Source organism: Mustela putorius, unplaced genomic scaffold, assembly GCF_011764305.1.
Source record: "Mustela putorius furo isolate JIRA1106 unplaced genomic scaffold, ASM1176430v1.1 tig00003858_pilon_pilon_pilon, whole genome shotgun sequence".
Lineage (NCBI taxonomy): Eukaryota > Metazoa > Chordata > Mammalia > Carnivora > Mustelidae > Mustela > Mustela putorius.
In genome coordinates, this window is record NW_025422010.1 from 16,437,133 (window position 1) to 16,462,273 (window position 25,141).

Below are 25,141 nucleotides of genomic sequence, written 5' to 3' on the forward strand. Positions count from 1 at the left end.
GACCTACTGTTCGGAAAAGAAGATTTCTTTCAAAATAGTACCGCTCAGTGATGATGCACCTACCGTCACCCAAGAGCTCTGATGGCAATGTACAAGGCAATGAAGATTGTTTTCACACCTACTGGCAAAACATTCATTCTGCAGCCCAGGAATCAAGGAGTAATTTTGACTTTCAGGCCTTATGATTTAAGAAATACATTTCATAAGACTAAAACTGCCACAGATAGTGATTCTTCTGATGGATCTGGGCAAAGTCAATTAAAAGCCTTCTGGAAAAGATTCACCATTCTAAGTGCCATTAAGAACATTCATGAACCATGAGAAGAGGTCAAAATACTATTAACCATTAACAGGAGTTTGAAAGAAGCTGATTCCAAACTTCATGGATGACTTGAAGGAAGTATCTGCAGATATGATGGAAATAGCAAAAATAACTAGAATTAGAAGTGAAACCTGAAGATATGACTGAATTGCTGCAATCTCATGATGAAACTTAAATGTGTGAGAGTTTCCTTATTAAGGATGAGCAAAGAAAGTGGTTTTTTGAGATAGAATCTACTCCTGGTGAAAACTGTTGAAATGACAACATCATATTTAGAATATTATATGAACTTAGTTGGCAAAGCATTAGGAGGGTTTGAGAAAATTGTGCCCAATTTTGAAAGAAGTTCTACTGTGGGAAAAATGCTATCAAACAGTGTCGCATACTACAGAAAAATCATGCGTTAAAGGAAGAGTCAATCAATATGGCAAAATTCATTGTCTTATTTTTTCTACTGCCACAGCCACCCCAACCTTCAGCAATCTCATCCTGATCAGTCAGCAGCCATCAACATGGAGACAAGATCCCCCATCAGCAAAAATATTGACTTGCTAAAGCTCAGATTATAGTTAGCACTTTCTAACTGAAGTATTTCTACTTTATATATAACTGTAGAAGTGAAGGTCTCTACATTGGGTTTTTTTGACATAATGCTATTATACACTGAATAGATTAAAATATGGTATAAACATAATTTTATATCTAATGGGAAACAAAAAAAATTGACTTGCTTTATTGTGGTGGTCTGGAACAGAACCAACAGTATCTCCAAGGTATGCCTGTATTAGGTTCCATATTTTAATATTGGTGATACTGTTACAATAAAAAAGATAAACCACAACTTAAACATTTTTTTGCCTTAGAGTATATTTTACTCTGCAAATTTTAAGGGGCAATAAAAGTATATTTTCTCTTTTTTGGCATATCCACTTTGAAGTCTGTAACAGTGTTCAGCTATTTCATTCTCTATAGTAATAATCTCACCTCAGTCCATGATGATTTTTATTACAGGTTATTTGAGAGGTAGGATGTTGTGTAATATTGATTAGAAAATAAATCTCCTATATTTAAAGAGAGAGATGTATCAGGATTAGGTTGTTGAAATAGAATGTATTAAGCTTGTGAATATTTCCAAGTCTCTAGGACATTATAGAGGAACAAATAGTTTAAGGACATGAAGACTGCAAAATATTTACTTTCTTGTGACTCTGTATGAGTAAGTAAGGAATGAAGTTGGAAATTGACAATGGAGCAGAGAATTCAGCTTACAGTAAACCACAGAGGCCTAATTCTTGGTTATTCTAGTAACAGTACTACCTCCTCACAATAAGGATTTGATGATGAGAAAAGACTTAAACAAATGAACTAACTATTAATCCAAGATAGAGCAATATGTTTTCTGGGATCGAATTACTGACCACAACCACTTTTTGTGTAGCTCCCATGCTAAAAATGATTTTTACGTTTTTTTTTTAAAGATTGTAAAAACAAAACAAAAAAGAAGAGAAGGAGCAAAAGGAAACAATATGGAGCCCACAAGACCTAAAATACTCACTTTCTAGCCCTTTACAAAAAGAGATTAGAGACACCTAGTCTACATCACTCTACTTTGAAGGAGGTCTGCAAGGAGGTTGAGGAGAGGTATGCATGATAAGTAAAGGATAGTAACACAAGAAGCATGGGCTTACATTTTGCACCAAGGAGATAAAGTGCATCTTTGTGCATACAAATGACTTATATATTGCAAACCTATTGTACCTCTCGCTGAATCCAGCTGGAGTCAATCTAACTAATTATTTTAATAATTATTTGTGGATTCAAGTTGCCTGGGCATAATGGTCTGGTAGGTAATATAGATTCCTTGTGTGTGTGTGTGTGTGTGTGTGTGTAGATGCAGACAGGTCCCTCAAGATAATGTGGATTATTATTTTAACATGTCCTCAACTTTTCTCTTTGGAAAAGCCTAGAATTCTATAAACCACATTGCCCAGGACCCCCACCTCCCCACCACATCTAAGGTTCTAGATGTAAATTAGGTATCATTATTTGGATACCCTCAAATGAGATTTGAAAATAGAAACTATTGTTACAGGCAAAACAGGTCACAGTGACATGAAGGATAAGACAGTTCTGATGACTGGAATAAGTGACTTAGATTCCAGTCACCAGTTTTGCAAGTGTGAAAGCAGTTGAGAGAGCAGTAATTGTGGAGGCAAGAGTGGGTCACACAATTTCTGTTTGTTTTACAACTTGATGATCTGCTCTTATAAATCCCTTTATACACTTAATTCCTTTTATTGAATACCTTTCTACATTAAATTGGACTGATATGTTTTTCTCACACCAAAACCTGATTGCAACAGTAAGTCTGCTACCATCTAACTACACTTGCCTCTTCACTAATTTCAATGCTGACAATGACAAAATCACTCTTTTCTTCCTCTTCTCTGTTGATTTGCTTGCAGCAAAAAAAAAGTATTTTTTGGAGACCCTGGTTTTTAAGGTTATAACACCAGACCTATACTTATAAGTAATACCTATAAGCCTCCCCTTGTGGCAAATAATTATAGGCATCATTTTCAAGTCCATAATGTAACTCCAGTACAAGTAGGTTCCTAAATTTCTTAGAAACACTCTGCCCATGCAAAGTACATGGATATGCATAATTCAATAAATTGAAATCCTAACAAAATGCAAAATGGAAAAGAATGACAGACATAGGTCAAGAACACAGTAGAACAGAGTATGAGGCAGTATACCTTAACCTCAAGTAGAAAACATAGGGAATTTTTAGCAAATATTGCCATAAAAAAAGCTGAATCACAGTATCAACAGATAGTTCCTGGTGAGAATCAGTAAGGAAGATGGTAACAGTGAGAACCAACAAACATGCTCTTTGGAAAATGAAGAGACAAAAGGAGCAGAATAAATCTCTTACCAGTAGCTACCAGGTGTTGTCAAAAAGAGCCTATTTAAAACAGTCAGCAACAAAACATCTATGGGTCATTCTTTGTTGCTACATTCATACACCTGGGAAAATTTTTTCCCTGGTAGATAACAATATTTAGTAACCTGTAAGATACATGTATGCGCTACAAATATTTGAAACTATTTCTGGTAGAATATATAAACTCATATGTCTGCATTCAACCTCTTCCCATTATTCTCTGTCAGAGACTTAGGACCAAGATGCATAAGAGAACAATGGTTAATTTGACAATGATTTACTTAAGACTAAACCATAGTAAGTAAACTCTGAATTCAGAGAACAGAGTATTAAAATTTGACTATGCTATATGTTCATGTGGAACAACAAATATTAGCCCCAATTACCCAGTGGTGGGAGGGTTGGAATCTTATATTACCCATCCAGAATGAAGTTGAAAGAGCAAGTTCAATGGAAAGGTGACAACCTCCAAACACCATCAACCTATATCAAATCTCTTCTCTCTCTCTCTCTCTTTTAAGTAATCTCTACAACTAACATGGGGCTCGAACTCACAATCCTCAGATCAAGAGTAGCATATTTCACCAACTAAGCCAACCAGGCACCATTGTATCAGGTCACTTCTTACCAAGAAAGTGGTTTTTCCTATTCTCTAAAACCAGATCAACACTCCTATGCCACATTCAACTTTTCTTATTTCTGTCACCAAGTTATAATTCATTATTTTTTTATATATTCATTCAATAAATATGTATTAAACACCTACCTTATACCAGGAACTATGCAGAAGATGGGAATATGGTGGAAAAGAGAATACACAAAACACATGGTGTCACTGTTCTAATGCCTGGATAGCCGACTTTGACTCACTGTTGATAAAAAAGATATAAACCAACTCCAGCATCCCTCCTATACCAAAAAAACTAACCTTTGCCAATAACTGAATTTTTGTCAATGTGGTAATAATTCCAGATAGCTACTAGGTTTGTAGAAATTGCTTAAAAATACAATCAGTGGCTAGTTAATGTTATGATATTGGAAACAATGTGTTGTCATCACTTTAAAATAAGTAAAACATTTTTCATTTATCCTGCATTTTCTATTGCCTTGTTTAATAAACACAAAATATGTACCAGTTACAAAACTTGACATCCATCTCCACACTACATGGAGTTTTTAGGAGGACCATCATTTTCCTATTTACTTCATTAATACCTCTAATCATCATGACTCAGAGACTACAATTCCTTAAAAAAAAAAAAAAGAAGAAGAAGCTTGCAAGAAAATGGTATGTTCAGTAAGAACACATTATATCTTAGTCAATACCTCCCACAATCAAAATGTGGGATGTTAGATATTTCCACATCCTCGGTGAATGTAGTAACCCAAAACATGCTAATGCTTCTGCAAAGACAACTAGAAAAATCTAATAAACTAAAATTCCAAAGACAGAACATTTCTTAGATCAGTTTACAATCACCTATGGGCATTTACCAATGCTGAGAGAGGACTGAGGATCAGGTTTAGCCTAAGCAAAATGTCTCTGCTGGAAGTGAAAGAAAAGCATCAAGACTTTAGTGACCATGCTGAGCTAGAATAATAAATTCTAATCTTGAGAACTCTCAAATGCACCGTTTATCCCAAAAGACATCTGCTGAATTTTGAAGCTATATTTGAGGCCAAAGAGTTAGGAATAAAACTTCTAAAGATAACAGTAAATTTCTTAAAGTCTCACAGTACAGATGAAACAAAGATGTGTTGAGAAAAGCCTCAACAAAAGCCAGTCTCCCCCTCAAGGCATTTGCCATATTTTGAAGTAGCAAGGGATTGGATTCTGGAGTTTGGGTCTGGGAAAATCAGAAAGACAAAACTAAACCTCCTGAACAGTTTGAAAAATATAAATATAAACACTTTAAAGACAATCAAAAGCTGGGAAAGTTCTGTGAAGAACATGAAACAAACACAAGTAAACTGAACTTTACTAAACTGTAACCCCTCTTAACTCCTGTCGATCCTTGATGGGCTTAAAGTGATTAATCCTAAATCTTAAATGCCTAGCACAGAAAAGTGAGAAAATTCTCTTGTGGATAATATGGTCACCTGAGCCTTAATAATTCTTTTACACACAATGCCTGTGCTATGATAAAAAATGATTAGATATATGAATAAGCAAGAAAATATGACCAACCACGAAAAGAAAAATAGACAACAGTAGTAGATCCAATGATAATCCAGACCAACAAATTTAAATAACTGATATATATATATATGTGTGTATACACACACACACACACACATAATCATGTAAGAAGTTTGGAGGTCATTACTCCCATTCACACAACAAGAAAAAAAAACAAATGAACTGATAATCAACAACTCTTCTGAGATACATCAGATAACTGAAATCATACTATCATATTAAAAAGTTACTGGAGAATTAGTGTGAACAAGTCTCAGGGTTAAAAACTCCAGGGAGACCATCTTAGGGAGGCCTCACACTGAGTTCTGTATCAGGAGCTCACAAGCAGAATGTAGAATAATACCCACATGTTTCTGGTAAGGGAAAGGGATATGTAGTCATGTGAAATAAGCAAACACTTTTTCATGTGTCTGTTGGCCATCTGGATGTCTTCTTGGCAGAAATGTCTGCTCATGTCCTCTGCCCATTTCTTGATTGGATTATTTGTTCTTTGGGTGTTGAGTTTGCTAAGTTCTTTATAGATTCTGGACACTAGTCCTTTATCTGATATGTCGTTTCCAAATATCTTCTCCCATTCTGTCAGTTGTCTTTTGATTTTGTGAACTGTTTCCTTTGCTGTGCAAAAGCTTTTGATCTTGATGAAATCCCAATAGTTCATTTTTGCCCTTGCTTCCCTTGCCTTTGGCGTTGTTCCTAGGAAGATGCTGCTGCGGCTGAGGTCAAAGAGGTTGATGCCTGTGTTCTCCTCAAGGATTTTGATGGATTCCTTTCGCACATTGAGGTCCTTCATCCATTTTGAGTCTATTTTTGTGTGTGGTGTAAGGAAATGGTCCAATTTCATTTTTCTGCATGTGGCTGTCCAATTTTCCCAGCACCATTTATTGAAGAGGCTGTCTTTTTTCCATTGGACATTCTTTCCTGCTTTGTCGAAGATTAGTTGACCATAGAGTTGAGAGTCTATTTCTGGGATCTCTATTCTGTTCCATTGATCTATGGGTCTGTTTTTGTGCCAGTACCATGCTGTTTTGATGATGACAGCTTTGTAATAGAGCTTGAAGTCCGGAATTGTGATGCCACCAACTTTGGCTTTCTTTTTCAATATTACTTTGGCTATTTGAAGTCTTTTCTGGTTACATATAAATTTTAGGATTATTTGTTCCATTTCTTTGAAAAAGATGGATGGTACTTTGATAGGAATTGCATTAAATGTGTAGATTGCTTTAGGTAGCATAGACATTTTCACAATATTTATTCTTCCAATCCAGGAGCATGGAACATTTTTCCATTTCTTTGTGTCTTCCTCAATTTCTTTCATGAGTACTTTATAGTTTTCTGAGTATAGATTCTGTGTCTCTTGGGTTAGGTTTATTCCTAGGTATCTTATGGTTTTGGGTGCAATTGTAAATGGGATTGACTCCTTAATTTCCCTTTCTTCTGTCTTGCTGTTGGTGTAGAGAAATGCAACTGATTTCTGTGCATTGATTTTATATCCTGACACTTTACTGAATTCCTGTATAAGTTCTAGCAGTTTTGGAGTGGAGTCTTTTGGGTTTTCCACATATAGTATCATATCATCTGTGAAGAGTGATAATTTGACTTCTTCTTTGCTGATTTGGATGCCTTTAATTTCCTTTTGTTGTCTGATTGCTGAGGCTAGGACCTCTAGTACTATGTTGAATAGCAGTGGTGATAATGGACATCCCTGCCGTGTTCCTGACCTTAGTGGAAAAGCTTTCAGTTTTTCTCCATTGAGAATGATATTTGCGGTGGGTTTTTCATAGATGGCTTTGATGATATTGAGGTATGTTCCCTCTATCCCTACACTTTGAAGAGTTTTGATCAGGAAGGGATGCTGTACTTTGTCAAATGCTTTTTCAGCATCTATTGAGAGTATCATATGGTTCTTGTTCTTACTTTTATTGATGTGTTGTATCACATTGACTGATTTGTGGATGTTGAACCAACCTTGCAGCCCTGGAACAAATCCCACTTGGTCGTGGTGAATAATCCTTTTAATGTACTGTTGAATCCTATTGGCTAGTATTTTGTTGAGTATTTTCGCATCTGTGTTCATCAAGGATATTGGTCTATAGCTCTCTTTTTTGGTGGGATCCTTGTCTGGTTTTGGGATCAAGGTGATGCTGGCCTCATAAAATGAGTTTGGAAGTTTTCCTTCCATTTCTATTTTTTGGAACAGTTTTAGGAGAATAGGAATTAGTTCTTCTTTAAATGTTTGGTAGAATTTCCCCGGGAAGCCGTCTGGCCCTGGGCTTTTATTTGTTTGGAGATTTTTAATGACTGTTTCAATCTCCTTCCTGGTTATGGGTCTGTTCAGGCCTTCTCTTTCTTCCTGGTTCAGTTGTGGTAGTTTATATGTTTCTAGGAATGCATCCATTTCTTCCAGATTGTCAAATTTATTGCCGTAGAGTTGCTCATTGTATGTTCTTATAATAGTTCGTATTTCTTTGGTGTTAGTTGTGATCTCTCCTCTTTCATTCATGATTTTATTTATTTGGGTCCTTTCTCTTTTCTTTTTGATAAGTCTGGCCAGGGGTTTATCAATTTTATTAATTCTTTCAAAGAACCAGCTCCTAGTTTCGTTGATTTGTTCTATTGTTTTTTTGGTTTCTATTTCATTGATTTCTGCTCTGATCTTTATGATTTCTCTTCTCCTGCTAGGCTTAGGGTTTCTTTCTTGTTCTTTCTCCAGCTCCTTTAGGTGTAGGGTTAGATTGTGTACCTGAGACCTTTCTTGTTTCTTGAGAAAGGCTTGTACCGCTATATATTTTCCTCTCAGAACTGCCTTTGTTGTGTCCCACAGATTTTGAACCGTTGTATTTTCATTATCATTTGTTTCCATGATTTTTTTCAATTCTTCTTTAATTTCCCGGTTGACCCATTCATTCTTTAGAAGGATACTGTTTAGTCTCCATGTATTTTGGTTCTTTTCAAACTTCCTTTTGTGGTTGAGTTCTAGCTTTAGAGCATTGTGGTCTGAAAATATGCAGGGAATGATCCCAATCTTTTGATACCATATCACTCGGCATCAGGGAAATACAAATCAAAACCACAATGCGATATCACCTCACACCAGTCAGAATGGCTAAAATCAACAAGTCAGGAAATGACAGATGCTGGCGAGGATGCGGAGGAAGGGGAACCCTCCTACACTGTTGGTGGGAATGCAAGCTGGTGCAACCTCTCTGGAAAACAGCATGGAGGTTCCTCAAAATGTTGAAAATAGAACTGCCTTATGACCCAGCAATTGCACTATTGGGCATTTACCCTAAAGATACAAACGTAGTGATCCAAAGGGGCACGTGTACTCGAATGTTTATAGCAGCAATGTCCACAATAGCCAAACTATGGAAAGAACCTAGATGTCCATCAACAGATGAATGGATCAAGAAGATGTGGTATATATACACAATGGAATACTATGCAGCCATCAAAAGAAATGAAATCTTGCCATTTGCGACAACATGGATGGAACTAGAGCGTATCATGCTTAGCGAAATAAGTCAAGCAGAGAAAGACAACTATCATATGATCTCCCTGATATGAGGAAGTGGTGATGCAACATGGGGGCTCTAGTGGGTACGAGAAGAATAAATGAAAGAAGATGGGATTGGGAGGGAGACAAACCATAAGTGACTCTTAATCTCACAAAACAAACTGAGGGTTGCTGGGGGGAGGGGGTTTGGGAGAAGGGGGTGGTATTATGGACATTGGGGAGGGTATGTGTTTTGGTGAGTGCTGTGAAGTGTGTAAACCTGGTGATTCACAGACCTGTACCCCTGGGGATAAAAATATATGTTTATAAAAAATAAAAAATTATATTAAAAAAAAAAAGAAATAAGCAAACAGTATTCTTCTCATAAGGCTTTCCTTCAGAGAAAACTATTTTACTAGAACCTTTTGACTGTGGCTTTACCAAAGCCTACCCAATCTGAAAGAAGGTAAATATCCAACTTCAGCTTATACTACCCTTCTATTTGAGGAAGAGATATGCCTAGATGGAGCCATTCTAGTTTTTCTCTCTCACCTAAGGCAGGATGGGTAGGGATTTAGAAGAGAGGCTGCCTCCCTAAAGGCTCTGTAAAGGACAGAGACCTAATCATTGGACCACAGGATGTTTCCCCTTCTCCCACACCTTACCACCACAAAATAGGGATCTATAAAATAATAGGATATACAACTAAAGAATAGCACATCTTGGGCCTTAAAAAAGAAGTCTTTAGGGAATTCCTAAGACTGCAACAGAGATCAGAAAAAAGGACACCAGAGGAAATTTTAGCCTCTAAATCCTATACTTAGAAGAAACAATAAACAGAGCATATGACCTTGCCAGATAAACATAAAACCTCACATTAAAGACCAAATACTACAGTTTCTTCTACACAGTACTTCATGATGAGATTTAAAGAAAAAATTTAGGAAATAATAAAAGATAAAATGATACATTGAAGAGATAGAACAAGCACCAAAATCAGACTTATATTCGGCAGAGATGTTGAAATTAAAAGAAAATGCTTGAATCAAAGAAAACGCTAGAAATCAAAAACACTACCACAGGTTTGAAGAATGCCTCATCACAGACTGAGCACAGCTGAAGAGAGAAAACAATGAACTTGAAGTATCAATACAACTTCCCAAATAAAAATGAAAAGACAAAAAAGAATAAAACTGGGGGCATCACGCTACCTGATTTCAAGCTTTACTACAAAGCTGTGATCACCAAGACAGCATGGTACTGGCATAAAAACAGACACATAGGGGCACCTGGGTGGCTCAGTGGGTTAAGCCGCTGCCTTCGGCTCAGGTCATGATCTCAGGGTCCTGGGATAGAGCCCCACATCGGGCTCTCTGCTCAGCGAGGAGCCTGCTTCTCCCTCTCTCTCTGTCTGCCTCTCTGCCTGCTTGTGATCTCTCTGTCAAATAAATAAAATCTTTAAAAAAAAATTAAAAAACAGACACATAGACCAGTGGAACAGAGTAGAGAGCCCAGATAGGGACCCTCAACTCTATGGTCAAATAATCTTTGACAAAACAGGAAAAAATACACAGTGGAAAAAAGACAGTCTCTTCAAATAAATGGTGCTGGAAAAACTGGGCAGCTATATATGTAGAAAAGTGAAACTCGACTATTCTCTTACACCGTACATAGAGATAAACTCAAAATGGATAAAAGACCTCAATGTGAGACAGGAATCCATCAGAAACCTAGAGGAGAACATAGGCAGTAATCTCTTCAATATCAGCCACAGCAACTTCTTTCAAGATATGTCTCCAAAGGCAAAGGAAACAAAAGCGAAAATGAACTTTTGGGACTTCATCAAAATCAAAAGCTTCTACACAGCAAAGGAAACAGTCAAGAAAACAAAGAGGCAACCCATGGAATGGGAAAAGATATTTGCAAATGACAGTACAGACAAAAGGTTGATATCCAGGATCTATAAAGAACTCCTCAAACTCAACACACACAAAACAGACAATCATATCAAAAAACAGGCAGAAGATATGAACAGACACTTCTCCAATGAAGACATACAAATGGCTATCAGACACATGAAAAAATGCTCATCATCACTAGCCCTCAGAGTGATTCAAATTAAAACCACACTGAGATATTACCTTACACCAGTTAGAATGGCCAAAGTTAGCAAGACAAGAAACAACATGTGTTGGAGGGGGTGTGGAGAAAGGGGAACCCTCTTCCACTGTTGGTGGGAATGCAAGTTGGTGCAGCTTCTTTGGAGAACAGTGTGGAGATTCCTCAAGAAATTAAAAATAGAACTTCCCTATGACCCTGCCATTGCACTACTGGGTATTTATCCCAAAGATACAGATGTAGTGAAAAGAAGGGCCATCTGCACCCCAATGTTTATAGCAGCAATGGCCACAGTCGCCAAATTGTGGAAAGAACCAAGATGCCCTTCAACAGACGAATGGATAAAGAAGATGTGGTCCATATACATGATGGAGTATTATGCCTCCATCAGAAAGGATGAATACCCAACTTTTGTAGCAACATGGATGGGACTGGAAGAGATTATGCTGAGTGAAATAAGTCAAGCTGAGAGAGTCAATTATCATATGGTTTCACTTATTTGTGGAGCATAACAAATATCATGGAAGACAAGGGGAGATGGAGAGGGGAAGGGAGTTGGGGGAAATTGGAAGGGGAGGTAAACCATGAAAGACTATGGACTCTGAAAAACAATCTGAGGGGTTTGAAGAGGCGGGGGTGGGGTGGGAGGTTGGGGTACCAGGTGGTGGGTATTATAGAAGGCACGGATTGCATAGAGCACTGGATGTGGTGCAAAAATAATGAATACTGTTATGTTGAAAATAAATTTTAAAAAAAAGAAAAAAAAGAACACTTCTTGCACTTTCCTTTAATTATATTTGCTCATTTTTATATTGCCCCTCCTGTTTATGCAGAGCATTGGCGTATGGATGAATGAAAGAATGAAATGTCTAAAAACACTTAAGATGTATTTTATGAATTTAACTCACACTTTGGCAGAATAAATGGGTGGCAGAATAAATGAGGTGTTTTAATGTCAAAAAATATAGAATAAAATATCCAAGAACTATGGGACAATTACAAAATCTGTAACATATGCAAAATGAAAATACCAGAAAAAGATCAAAGAGAGAAAGGAGCAGAAGAAATATTTGAAGTAATGATGACTGAAAATTTGACAAAATTAATGATAAATACCAAACCACAGATCTAGGAAACTTAGGTCATCAAGCCTAATAAATACACCAAATTCTACACCTAAACATATTATTTGCAAAGTGGAAAAAAAAAAAAGATAAAGAGAATATCTTGACAAAAGCCAGAGGCGGGGGGGATAATGTTATCCAATAATGAAAATAGAAATCAAGGAAACTAAAACAGGAAATCAAAGGGGGGGGACAAAACAAAAAGCTGATTCTTTGGAGAAAAAAAATCAGTAAATTCTATCAGCATCTAACAAGGTTAACAAAGAAAAAAAGAGAACATAAATTATCAATAGCAGAATTGAAAGAGGGGACATCACTACATATGCCATGGACATTAAAAGGATAATAAGTGTTTTGGGGTGGGCTCAGTTGGTTAAGCCAACCAACTCTTGATTTCAGCTCAGGTCCTGATCTCAGGGTCATGAGATCAAGCCCCATGTCTGGCTCCACACTCAGAGGGGAGTCTGCTTGTTCCTCTCCCTCTTCTCCTCCCTCTTCTCCCTCTCTCTTTTTCTCTCTCTCTCAAATAAATAAATAAATAAAGTCTTTTTTTAAAAAAGGATAATAAAAAACACCATGAACAACTCAATGTCCATACTTAATGAAAGGGACCAATTTATTAAAAAACATAATCTGACAAAACTCCACACAAGAAGAAATAGCCCAAGCAAGCATATATCTGCTAAATAAGTTGAATAAATAATTCATAATCTCCCAAAACAAATACATCATGTCTAGATGAGTTCACTGGTCAAGTCTATCAAATAATGTTAAAATAAATCATAACAGTTCTCTATAATCCTTATCAGACTTAAGAAATAGAGGAGTGACTACTTCCTAACCCATTGAAAGAGACCAGTATTACCTTAATACCAAAACCAGACAAAAAAATTACAAAAAAAAAAGTATAGGCCAATATATCTGATGAACATAGATGCAAAAATCTTCAACAAAACACCTGAAAATCAAATCTAACAATGTACAAATACAATTGTACACCACAACTAAGTGGATTTATTCCAGGTATTCAAGTCAGGTTCAATATCCAAAAACTAAGTAATGTGATATATCACATCAAAAACCTAAAGAAGAAAAATCACACTGATGTATCAATAGATCATTTGACAAAAGCCCATACCCATTCATGGTAAAAAAAAGAAAAAAACCACATACAATTCTCAGTAAACTACAAATAGAAAGAACTTCCTCAACTTGATTAAAAAAAAAAACAAATCTGTAAAATCCGTTTGACTAACAGCATACTTAATAGTGAGAAACTCAAATCTTTCCTACTAACATCAGAAACAAAGCAAGGATGTCCTCTCTCACAGCTCCTTTCAGTGATATACTGGATATTCTAGTCAATATAATAAGATTTTTAAAAAGGAAATAAAAAGTATATAGATTGGGAAAGAAGAAACAAAATTGTTTTTTTTAAATGACATGATCATCATGTAGAATATTCAAAAGAATCAGCCAAAAAACTCCAAGAACTAATAAATGATTATAGTATTGTTGCAGGAGGCAATATTAATATACAAGAGCCAGTCCTTTTCCTATACACCAGCAATGAACAAGAATTTGAAATTAATAAAACAATATTAATATTTTATTAATAATTTTATTAATAAAATTAATAAAACCTTTATTAGCACCCCCAAAATGAAATACTTGGGCATAAACCTAACAAACTATGTATAAAATATATATGAGGAAAATTATAAAACTCTAATGTTAAAAGAATTCAAAGAAGAACTAAGTAAATGTAAGGATATCCCATGTTCACAGATAGGAAGACTCTATATTGTCAAGATGCCAGTTCTTCCAACATAACCTATAAATCAATGTAGTTCAAATCAAAATACCAGTGAGTTATTTTGTAGACATTGATAAGCTAATTCTGAAGTCTATATGGAAAGACCAGAAAGAAAATACATACACACACACACACACACACACACACACATAATATAGTGGAAAAAGTTTTCAAAACAAATAACACTGGGACAACTGGACATCCATATGGGGGGAAAATATATCTATACACAGACAGCACACACTTCACAAAAATTAATTCAAAATGAGTCAAAGACGTAAATACAAAATGCAAAACTATAAAACTCCAAGAAGACAACACAGGAGAAATCTAGATGATGTTGGGTTTAGTAAAGATTTTTTAGAAAACCCCAAAGGCACAATCCATGAAAGAAAGAATTGATGAGCTGGACTTTAACAAAAATAAAATTTTCAGTTCTGCAAAATCACTGTCAAAAGAATGAAAAGATAAGAAACAAACTGGGGGAAATATTTGCAAAGATATATCTGATAAAGGACTGTTATTTAAAATATATAAAGAATTATTCCTATCAAAATCTGTATTTCTGATCGATTATGAGCATTGAGACAAGATTCAAAATTTCCCAAAGAAAGAAGCACAATGAATGTTGTGATTGCCTATTCAGAAACAGTGAGCACTGCTTTCAAAATGATCTCACCCCAGAAATTAAATAAGGTCAGCTACATTCATTGGCATTTTCTCCACTGTAGTACTGTAGAAAGTCTCAATGTCATGAAGAATCCTCTTGCCTTCTTCAGTAACAAAGTTTATAGCCACACCTTTCCTCCCAAATTGACCCTTTCTGCCAATTCTTTCTTAAAACAACAACAAGAAAACTAAATTGTTTTTTTAAAGGGGCCAAAGACCTTAACAGACACCTCACTATAGAAGATACACAGGTGGCAAATAAACATATAAAAAGATGCACCACATCATATATCATACAGAAAATACAAATTAAAATAAAATTCCACTACACACTTATTAGTGGCCAAAATCTAGAATACTAATAAGATCAAATGTTAGCAAGAACGTGCAGCAAAAAAAAAACTTTCATTCATTGCTGACAGGAATGCAAAATGGTAGAGTCACTGTGGAAGACAGCTGGAGAAAATCTATATAAAACTAAACATACTCAGTATGATCCAGTAACTACACTCCTTGTTATGTACCCAAAGGAGTTGGAAACTTTTATTTACAGATAAACCTGCACAGAAATTTTTACAGCAGTTTTATTTGTAAGTGCCAAAACTTACAAGAAACCAAGATGTCCTTCAGTAGGTGAATAAATAAACTATGGTACATCCAGACAATGGAATATTATTAGGATTATTAAAATATTAATATTAATTATTAAAAGTATTAAGAATAACAAGTGTTGTGATTATTAAGATTATTAAGAATATTATTAACTAAAATGACATATGACTTACCTGAAAGGGTGACATACTATATACATGAATTATATGACATTCCAGAAAATTTAAGACACTAAAAAAGATCAGTGATTGTTAGGGGTAAAAGGGAATAAATGGATGAAGAAGCAGAGCACAAGGAATTTTTAGGACAGTAGATCTGCTCTCTATGGCGATACCATAGTGGACACATATTATTATAAATTTGTACACATCCACACAATACCAACAGTGAACTCTAATGGAAATTAGAGTCACTTTGTGATACTGATGAGCTAATGTAGTTTCATTAATTATATCAAACGCACTTCTCTGGTAGCGGGTATTGATGATGGGGAGGTTATGTATGTACAAGGAAAGAAGTCAAATGGGAACTTTCTGTACTTTTTCCTCAATTTTTGCTGTGAACCTATTTACTTTAAAAAATAATATCTAGTAAAAAGAAATAAAAACTTAAATATACAAAAGCGACAATAAAAATAACATGGCACTTCTGCTCAGAAACCATAAAAGCAAGAAGTAAGTGAAGTGAAATATTTAAGTGTTAAAAGAAAAAGCCACCAGCCCAGAATTACATATTCAGTGAAATTATCCTTCAAGAGTGAAAGAGATAGGGAGTTTCTCAGACAAACAAAAAATGGAAGAAATCTGTCACCAACAGACCTGCCTTCCAAGAAATACTAAAGTTTTTCAGAAGGAAGGCAAAGGATGCAGATCAGAAACTTGAATGTACATTGAAAAATGAAGAGTGTTAGAAAAGGAATAAATCAAATAAACTAAAAACATTTCCTTTTTCCTATTCTTAACTGATTTAACAGATAAGAGCTTGTTCCAAATAGTAATAGCAACAATGTATTCACTGATTATACTTTATGGATAAGTGAAATGAATAAGATTGATAGAAGAAACTAGAGGAGGAATTGGGAATGCTCTTTTATAAAGCACTTGTACTACCCATGAAATGTTACAGTATTATTTAAAAGAAGACTTTGATTAGTACAAATGTATACTGCAAATTCAAGGACAATCGTAAGTTTTTTTTAAAGGAGTGGGGAAGATAGAGAGAAAGAAGGATGATTTATATGCTGAAAAAGGAAAAAAAACAGAATAGAACACTTAAGAAACTCATTTAAAACTACAGAAGTCAGAAAAATAATGGGATACAAAAGAAACAAAGAAGATGACAATAAATAAAAAACACTAGCAAATATGATAGATATCAAAACAACCAAATAATCACTTTTAATGTCTATTATTTAAAACATCAATTAAAATATAGCTATTAGATTGAATTTAAAAACACAACCAAATTCTTTGCTGTCTATGAGAAACCCAGTTTGAGTGTAAAGAAACAGATTAAAAGTAAAGGGGCAGAGAAAATATACCATGCTATACCTAATTGAAAGAAAACTGAAGTAGCTATATTAATTTTAGGAAAAGCAGAAATCAGAGCAAGGAAAAATATAAGGGGTAAGGAGGAACATTACATAATGATAAAAGGGTCAATTCTCCAAGAAGAATTAACGTTTATGCATTTAACAACTGTGCATCAAAATAAATGAAGCAAAAACTGAAAGAACAGCAAGGAAACATAGATGACTCAACTCTTGTAGTTGGGGAATTCAACACCTCTCCATTACTAATTAATAGATCCAGCAGGCAGAAAATCTGTAAGAAAGAACATAGTTGAATTGCCAGTACCAATAATCAAATGGATAAAATCACCACCTATTGAATACATAATCCAACAACAGCAGAATATACATTCATCTCAAACTCACTTGGACATTTACCAAGATAAACCATATTCTGGACCACAAAACACATCTTAACAAATTTCAAAGTATATAAACCATACAAAATGTACCATCGGACCACAATGGAATTAAACTAAAAATTAGTAACAGTAAGATAGTTGGAAACCCCAAAACAGCAGAACATCAAGCACACTTCTAAATAACATGTGGGTTAAAAGGGTGCCTGGGTGGCTCAGTCCATTAAGCATTTGCCTTTGGCTCACGTCACAATCCCAGGGTCTTGTGATCAAGCCCCACATCTGGCTCCCTGCTCTGTGGGAGATCTGCTTCTCCCTCTCCTTCTGCCTGCCACTTTTGTGTTTGCTCTCTCTCTGTCTCACTCTCTCAAATAAATAAACAAATAAATAAATAAAAACTTAAAAAATAAATAACATGTGGGTCAAAGAAGTCTCAAGGGAAATATAAATATAATTTGAACTAAATGAAAATGAAAGCACAACCCATCAAATTTTTTGGCACACAGAGAAAGCTGTGCTTAGAAGGAAATATATAGCATTGAATGCATATATTAGGAAAAAAGGAAGATTTAAAATCAACCATCCAAAGTTGTACCTTATGAAAGAAAAGCAACATAAACCTAAACCAAGCAGAAGAAAGAAAATACTAAAATTTAGAGCAGAAGACCATGAAATTGAAAAGAAGGAAACAATAGAGATTATCAATGAATATAAGTGCTGATTCTTCAAAAAGATCAATAAAATTAAATCCTCTAGCTAGCCTAATAGAGAGAAGACAAAGAAATTACTATCATCAGATATGAAAGGGGGGAAACACTAATATTCCCATGGATATTTAAAAAATAATAAATAACATAAGCAACAGTATACCCACAAGTTTAATAACTTAGATGAAATGAACAAATTCTTTGAAAAGCACAATCATTTAAAGCTTACACAAGAAGACTAAAGTCCCAATAGCTCATTTTTGCTTTTGTTTCTCTTGCCTTTGGAGACATGTCTAGCAAGTAGCTGCTACAGCTGAGGTCCAAGAGGTTGTGCCCATGTTCTCCTCTAGGATTTGGATGGACTCCTGTCTCACTTTTAGGTGTTTCATTCATTTATTTTTGTGTATGGTGTAAGAAAGTGGTCCAGTTTCATTTTTCTGCATATAGCTGTAAAATTTTTCCTAACACCATTTGTTGAAGTGACTATTGTTTTTCCATTGGGTATTCTTTACTGCTTTGCTGAAGATAAGTTGACCATAAAGTTGAGAGTCCATTTCTGGGTTCTCTATTCTGTTCCAAATTGATCTGTGTCTTCTTTTGTGCCAGTACCATACTGTCTTAATGATTACAGCTTTAATAATATAGCTTGAAGTCTGGAATTGTGATGCTTCCAGCTTTGGTTTTCTTTTTCAACATTCCTTTGACTAGTCTGGATCTTTTCTGGTTCCACACAAACTTTAGGATTATTTGTTCCAGCTCTGTGAAAAATGCTGATGGTATTTTGATAGGGATTACATCAAAGGTATAGATTGCTTTGGGTAGCATGAACATTTTACTAAAATTTGTTTTTTAAATCTATGAGCATGGATGTTTTTTATGTCTTCCTCAATTTCTTTCATAAGTGTTCTATAGTTTTCAGATTACAGAACCTTTTCCTCTTTAGTTAGGTTTATTGCTAGGTATCTTATGTTTTTTTGGTGCAATTGTAAATGGGATTAATTCCTTGACTTCCCTTTCTTCCGCCTCATTACTAGTGTATAGAATTGTAACTGACTTCTGTGCATTGATTTTATATCCTGTGACTGCTGAAATTCCTCTATCAGTGCTAGCAATTTTTTGGTGGAGTCTTTGGAGTTTTCTACATAGAGTATCATGTCATCTGCAAAGGGTGAAAGTTTGACTTCTTTCTTGCCTATTTGATTGCCTTTTATTTCTTTTTATTGTCTGATTGCTAAGGAATCAAAATAAAAAGTTTTTGCACAGCAGAGAAAAGTCAACAAAACTTTAGTTGTCTTTTAAGGCAACTAAATGGTTGGAATGGGAGAAGACATTTGCAAATGTTTTATCAGATAAAGGACTATTATCAAATATCTATAAAGAACTTGTAAAACTCAACACCAAAAAAACCCAAAAAATCCAGTCAAGAAATGGGTAGAAGATATGAGCAGACATTTTTCCAAAGAAGACATACAAATGGCCAATAGACAAATGAAAAAATGTTCAATGTTATTCAACCTCAGGAAAATCAAAATCAAAATCACAATGAGCTACTACTTCACAGCAGTCAGAATGGATAAAATGAACAACTCAGAAAACAAGAGATGTTGGTAAGGATTTGGAAAAGGGGAACCCTCTTATACTGTTGGTGGGAATGCAAAAAGGTGCAGTTACTCTGGAAAACTGTATGGCGTTTCCTCAGAAAGTTAATAATAGAGCTACCCTATGGTCCAGCAATTACACTACTAGGTATTTATCCAAAGGATACAAATATAGTGATTCGAAGGGGCACCTTCACCCCAATGTTTATAGCAGCAATGTCCACAACACCCAAAAAGGAAGAAAAGCCCAGATATCCATCAACAGATGAATGGCTAAAGAAGATGGAATATTACTCAGCATCAAAAGAATGAACTCTTACTGTTTGCAACAATGTGGATGGAACTAGAGGGTATTATGCTAAGCAAAATAAGTCAGTCAGAGAAAGACAAATATTGTATGGTTTCACTTATATGTGGAATTTAAGAAACAAAACAGATGAGCATAGAGAAAAGGAAGGAGAAATAAAAATAAGAAGAAAATTGAGAGAGAGGCAAACTATAAGAGACACTGAACTCTAGGAAACAAAATGAGGGTTGCCAAAGGGGAGGTGGATGAGGGGAAGGGGTAGTTGGATGATGGACATTAAGGAAGGAACATGATATAATGAGCACTGGGTGATGAATCACTAAATTCTACACTGAAATTCATAATATATTAACTACATTTATTTTTTTTTATTATAAAATTATACTTTTTATTACTTAGCAATTTTTTTTTTAATTTTTTATTTTTTATAAACATATATTTTTATCCCCAGGGGTACAGGTCTGTGAATCACCAGGTTTACACACTTCACAGCACTCACCAAATCACATACCCTCCCCAATGTCCATAATCCCACCCCCTTCTCCCAAACCCCCTCCCCCCGGCAACCCTCAGTTTGTTTTGTGAGATTAAGCGTCACTTATGGTTTGTCTCCCTCCCAATCCCATCTTGTTTCATTTATTCTTCTTCTACCCACTTAAGCCTCCATGTTGCATCACCACTTCCTCATATCAGGGAGATCATATGATAGTTGTCTTTCTCTGCTTGACTTATTTCGCTAAGCATGATACGCTCTAGTTCCATCTATGGAAAGAACCTAGATGTCCATCAACAGATGAATGGATCAAGAAGATGTGGTATATATACACAATGGAATACTATGCAGCCATCAAAAGAAATGAAATCTTGCCATTTGCAACTACATTTAATTTAAATAAAGAAATTTTTTAAAAAGCTTACACAAGAAGAAACAGAAAATCTAAATAGGCCTACATCTGTTAACTAAATTAAAATTGAGTAAATTTCCAGAAGGAACACGCTAGACCAGATTATTTTACTGATGAATTCTACCAAACTTTTATTTTTTTAAGATTTTTTATTTATCTATTTGACAGAGATCACAAGTAGGCAGAGAAGTAGGCAGAGGGAGAGGGGGGAAAAGCAGGGTCCCTGCTGAGCAGAGAGCCCAATGTGGGGCTCAATCCCAGGACCCTGGGATCATGACCTGAGTCAAAGGCAGAGGCTTTAACCCACACAGGTGCCATGAATTCTACCAAACATTAAAGAAAAATATATATATATACTAGTTCTCCATAATCTCTTCCAGATTTCAGAAGCAGGAAATACTTCCTAACTCAATCTATGAGACCAGGGTTACCCTAATAGTAAAATCAGATAAAGACATTACAGGAAAGAAAAACTACAGGCAAATAGCTCTCTTGAACACAGATGCAAAAATACTCAACAAATTATTAGTAAATAGAATCCAACAGAGTATAAAAAGAACTATACACCACAACCTAGTAGTATTTATCCCAGATATGCAAAACTGATTTAACATTCAAAAATCAAGTAATATACTCCACTGCAATAATAGGCTAAAGAAAAAATATATCACATGATCTGGACACCTGGGTGGCTCAGTCGCTTAAGTATCTGTCTTTGACTCAGGTCATGATCCCAGGGACCTGGAATCAACTCTTGCATCAGGCTCCCTGCTCAGTGGGGAGTCTGCTTTTTCCTCTCCCTCTACCTTTCTCCCTGTTCATGCTCTTTCACAAATAAATAAATAAAAGATTTTTTTTAATTAAAAAAATCACATGATCATATCAATAGATACAAAGAAAGTATTTGAGAAAATCAAATAACCATTCATGACAAAAACTCTTAGTAAACTAGGAATTATAAAAATTATAAAAATCCCACAGCTAACACATACTTCATAGTAAGAAACTCAAAGCTTCCATCCTAAGGTTGGAAACAAGTCAAGGATGTCCCCTCTTACCACTCTTATTTAACACCTGGGAATTCTAAATAATGCAAAATGTACAGAGAACTCAATAATAAGAAAATCAACAACACAATTAAAAAATATATCCAGTGATCTGAACAGACAGCTCACCAAAGATAGATATACAAATGCAAATTATACAGATGGCAAAGACGTTCACTTTCATGAATTATTAGGGAAATAAAAATTAAACCTAATTGAGATACCATTATACCCCTATTAGAATGGGCCATTATACACCTATTAGAATGGGTATGTCCATAAAACTGACAATATCAAATGCTAGCTGGGACATGAAGCAAAAACAACACTAAATTTTTTGATAAGAATGCAAAATGTTATGTCCAGTTTGGATGGTAGTTTGGCAATTTCTCACAAAGCAAAGCATAGTCTTACCATACAATCCAGCCACGGTGCTCCTAGGTATTTTACCAGCTGATTTGAAAACTTGTGTTAACATAAATATTTGTACACAAATGTATATAGCAAGTTTTTTCATTTGTCAGTAAATGGAAGCAATCAAGATGTCTTTAAAGATGAATGGATAAACAAATTATGGTACAGCCCATATAATAAAATATCATTCAATAATAAAAAGAAATGAGTTATCAAGCCATAAAAAGCATAAAGAACCATAAATACATATTACTAAGTGAAAGAAGTCACTCCAAAAGGCTACCTATTGTATGGTTCCAACTATGACATTCTGAAAAAGCAAAATAATAGACACACTAAAAAGATGAGTAGTTGCTAGGACTCAGCAGAGTGGAGGGAGGCAGGGCTCATCGGGATGAATAGGTGGAGGACAGGAGATTTTTAGAACAGTGAAACTATATGATACAATAATAGTGAATACAATTTGTCAAAATCCATAGAACTGTGGAACACAAAGATATTGATATTCATTCATCAATTGTAATGAATGTCCCACAGTAATGCAAGACATTAAGTATAGGGTAATCTGTGAGCAGGGGGAAGGAGTATTTAAGGGAATTCTATGATCCATTTTGTGTAAATCTAAAACTGTTCTTAAAATTAAAATCCATTCATTTTATCTCCCTCCCAATCCCATCTTGTTTCATTTATTCTTCTTCTACCCACTTAAGCCTCCATGTTGCATCACCACTTCCTCATATCAGGGAGATCATATGATAGTTGTCTTTCTCTGCTTGACTTATTTCGCTAAGCATGATACGCTCTAGTTCCATCCATGTTGTTGCAAATGGCAAACCATAAGTGACTCTTAATCTCACAAAACAAACTGAGGGTTGCCGGGGGGAGGGGGTTTGGGAGAAGGGGGTGGGATTATGGACATTGGGGAGGGTATGTGCTTTGGTGAGTGCTGTGAAGTGTGTAAACCTGGTGATTCACAGACCTGTACCCCTGGGGATAAAAATATATGTTTATAAAAAATAAAAAATTAAAAAAAAAAAATCCATTCATTTTAAAACGTATACCTTCAGTCGAAAGTTATCTCTGTTACAAAATTGCCACATATGAATTCTGGAGTTCCTAATACTTATAAAACTTGTCGATACATCATTTATATACCATACATATAGCTTTTCACATCTATTTGGGTATTTTTTCTCCTTAAGTAAACTTCACATATTTAAATGCTAAACCAAGGAAATAATATAGCATATATTATTTAATAACTTTGAGGTTTGGGCTAATAAATATTACAAAGGGCGATTATTAGCTATTTCTCTATTATTACTAATTCAAAGTGAATAACATCATTTGTTACAAAAGTTAAAAAATCATCTATACTGTTCCAATAACTAGGTCTTTAAACGAACACAAAAAGATAATGATCAACTCACATGTATAAGTGAAGTTGTAGCAGTGTTTAATTCTGAAAAATAAAGGAAATTTAGAAGAGTCACAGAAACTAGAGGGGATTTCTTTTATTCTCTAAAATTTTTGGTTTTATTTCAATCTCAAGTTTATAGAATATCTTCCAGTTCAGTAAAAAAAACCTTTTCTCCGCAACAAATTGAGAGTAAGTTTCCAACCAGATGCTGCATTAGCCCTAAAACAGTGTATACTTCCTATGAACACGGACTTTCACCTTCACAACCATGATACAACTACCAAAAACCAAGAGATTATTTGATCTAACACTAACATCTAATCCTCAAAACCATTCAAGTTTCACCAACTGTCCCAATAATGTCATTTATGACAAGAGTATCTAGTTCAAAATTCTGTTTTATCTATTTGTAATGTCTCTTTAGTCTATCAGTATAGAACAGTTTTTCAATCTTTCCTTGATTTTTATGACCATGACACTTTAGAAGACCCCAGGATGGCTGTTTTGTAGGCTGTTCTTTAATTTGGACTTGCCTGAACTGTCCTTATGATTAGACATGGATATATACCTTTGGCAAGAATATCACAGAAGAGAGGTGTTCTCCTTCCATCTTATCAGATGGCACTTGATTTTGATTTATCTTATTACTGATAATGTTTTTAAAAAAGAATTTGTGAACCCATGCAGCCACAATGACAAGACAAAATTATCATCGCTGCAAAATATTTCCTAGTAACCCTTCTATAGTCAGCCTAGCCCTACTTAATCGTTGATCTATTTTCTGTCAAAAGGTATTAAGTTTGCCTCTTCTAGAATGTTACATAAGTAGAATCATACATTATGTACTCTTTTATGTCTAACTTCTTTCTCGCAAATTAGATATAATTTGAAAAAGCTTCTTGTTCAAAATACTGCTAAAAGTATAATACATCACTAGTTAAATAAAAATATATTTCAGAGCCAAAGTTAAGTTTTATGATAGAGTAAAATATATCAAGTTGACAGTATTCTTCAAAATATAATTCTTTAATGGGTGCAAAGTTTCAATCTGGGATGATGGAAAAGTTCTACAAGTGAATATTTGTAATGGCTGCACAACAAAATGAATGTACGTAATGTCACTGAACTGTACACCTAAAAATGATTAAAATGACAAATGTTATGTTAAATATATTTTATCACAATAAAAAGAGAAAAATATAGAACACATATACTGATCCAATATTCAAGATCTGAAATATCTAAATAGGTTTTAAATAATTTCACATCATGTAAAAGCTTTTCATCTTACTAAATTAAAAAAGCTACTTCTTTCCCTTACTTTTGCCTACAACCCTTAGTTTTAATTCTATGACATCAACGTATTTATTTCATTTTTCATCAGATAACATAGCTTCTGCTAAAAATCCTCCAAAGGTCTTAAGAAGCAACAACTAATTTTATGAAGTCATTATCCTAACACTCCACTAGTCTATTTTAAACTATGGATTTTTTTATACTTGGTTTCTTAAGTA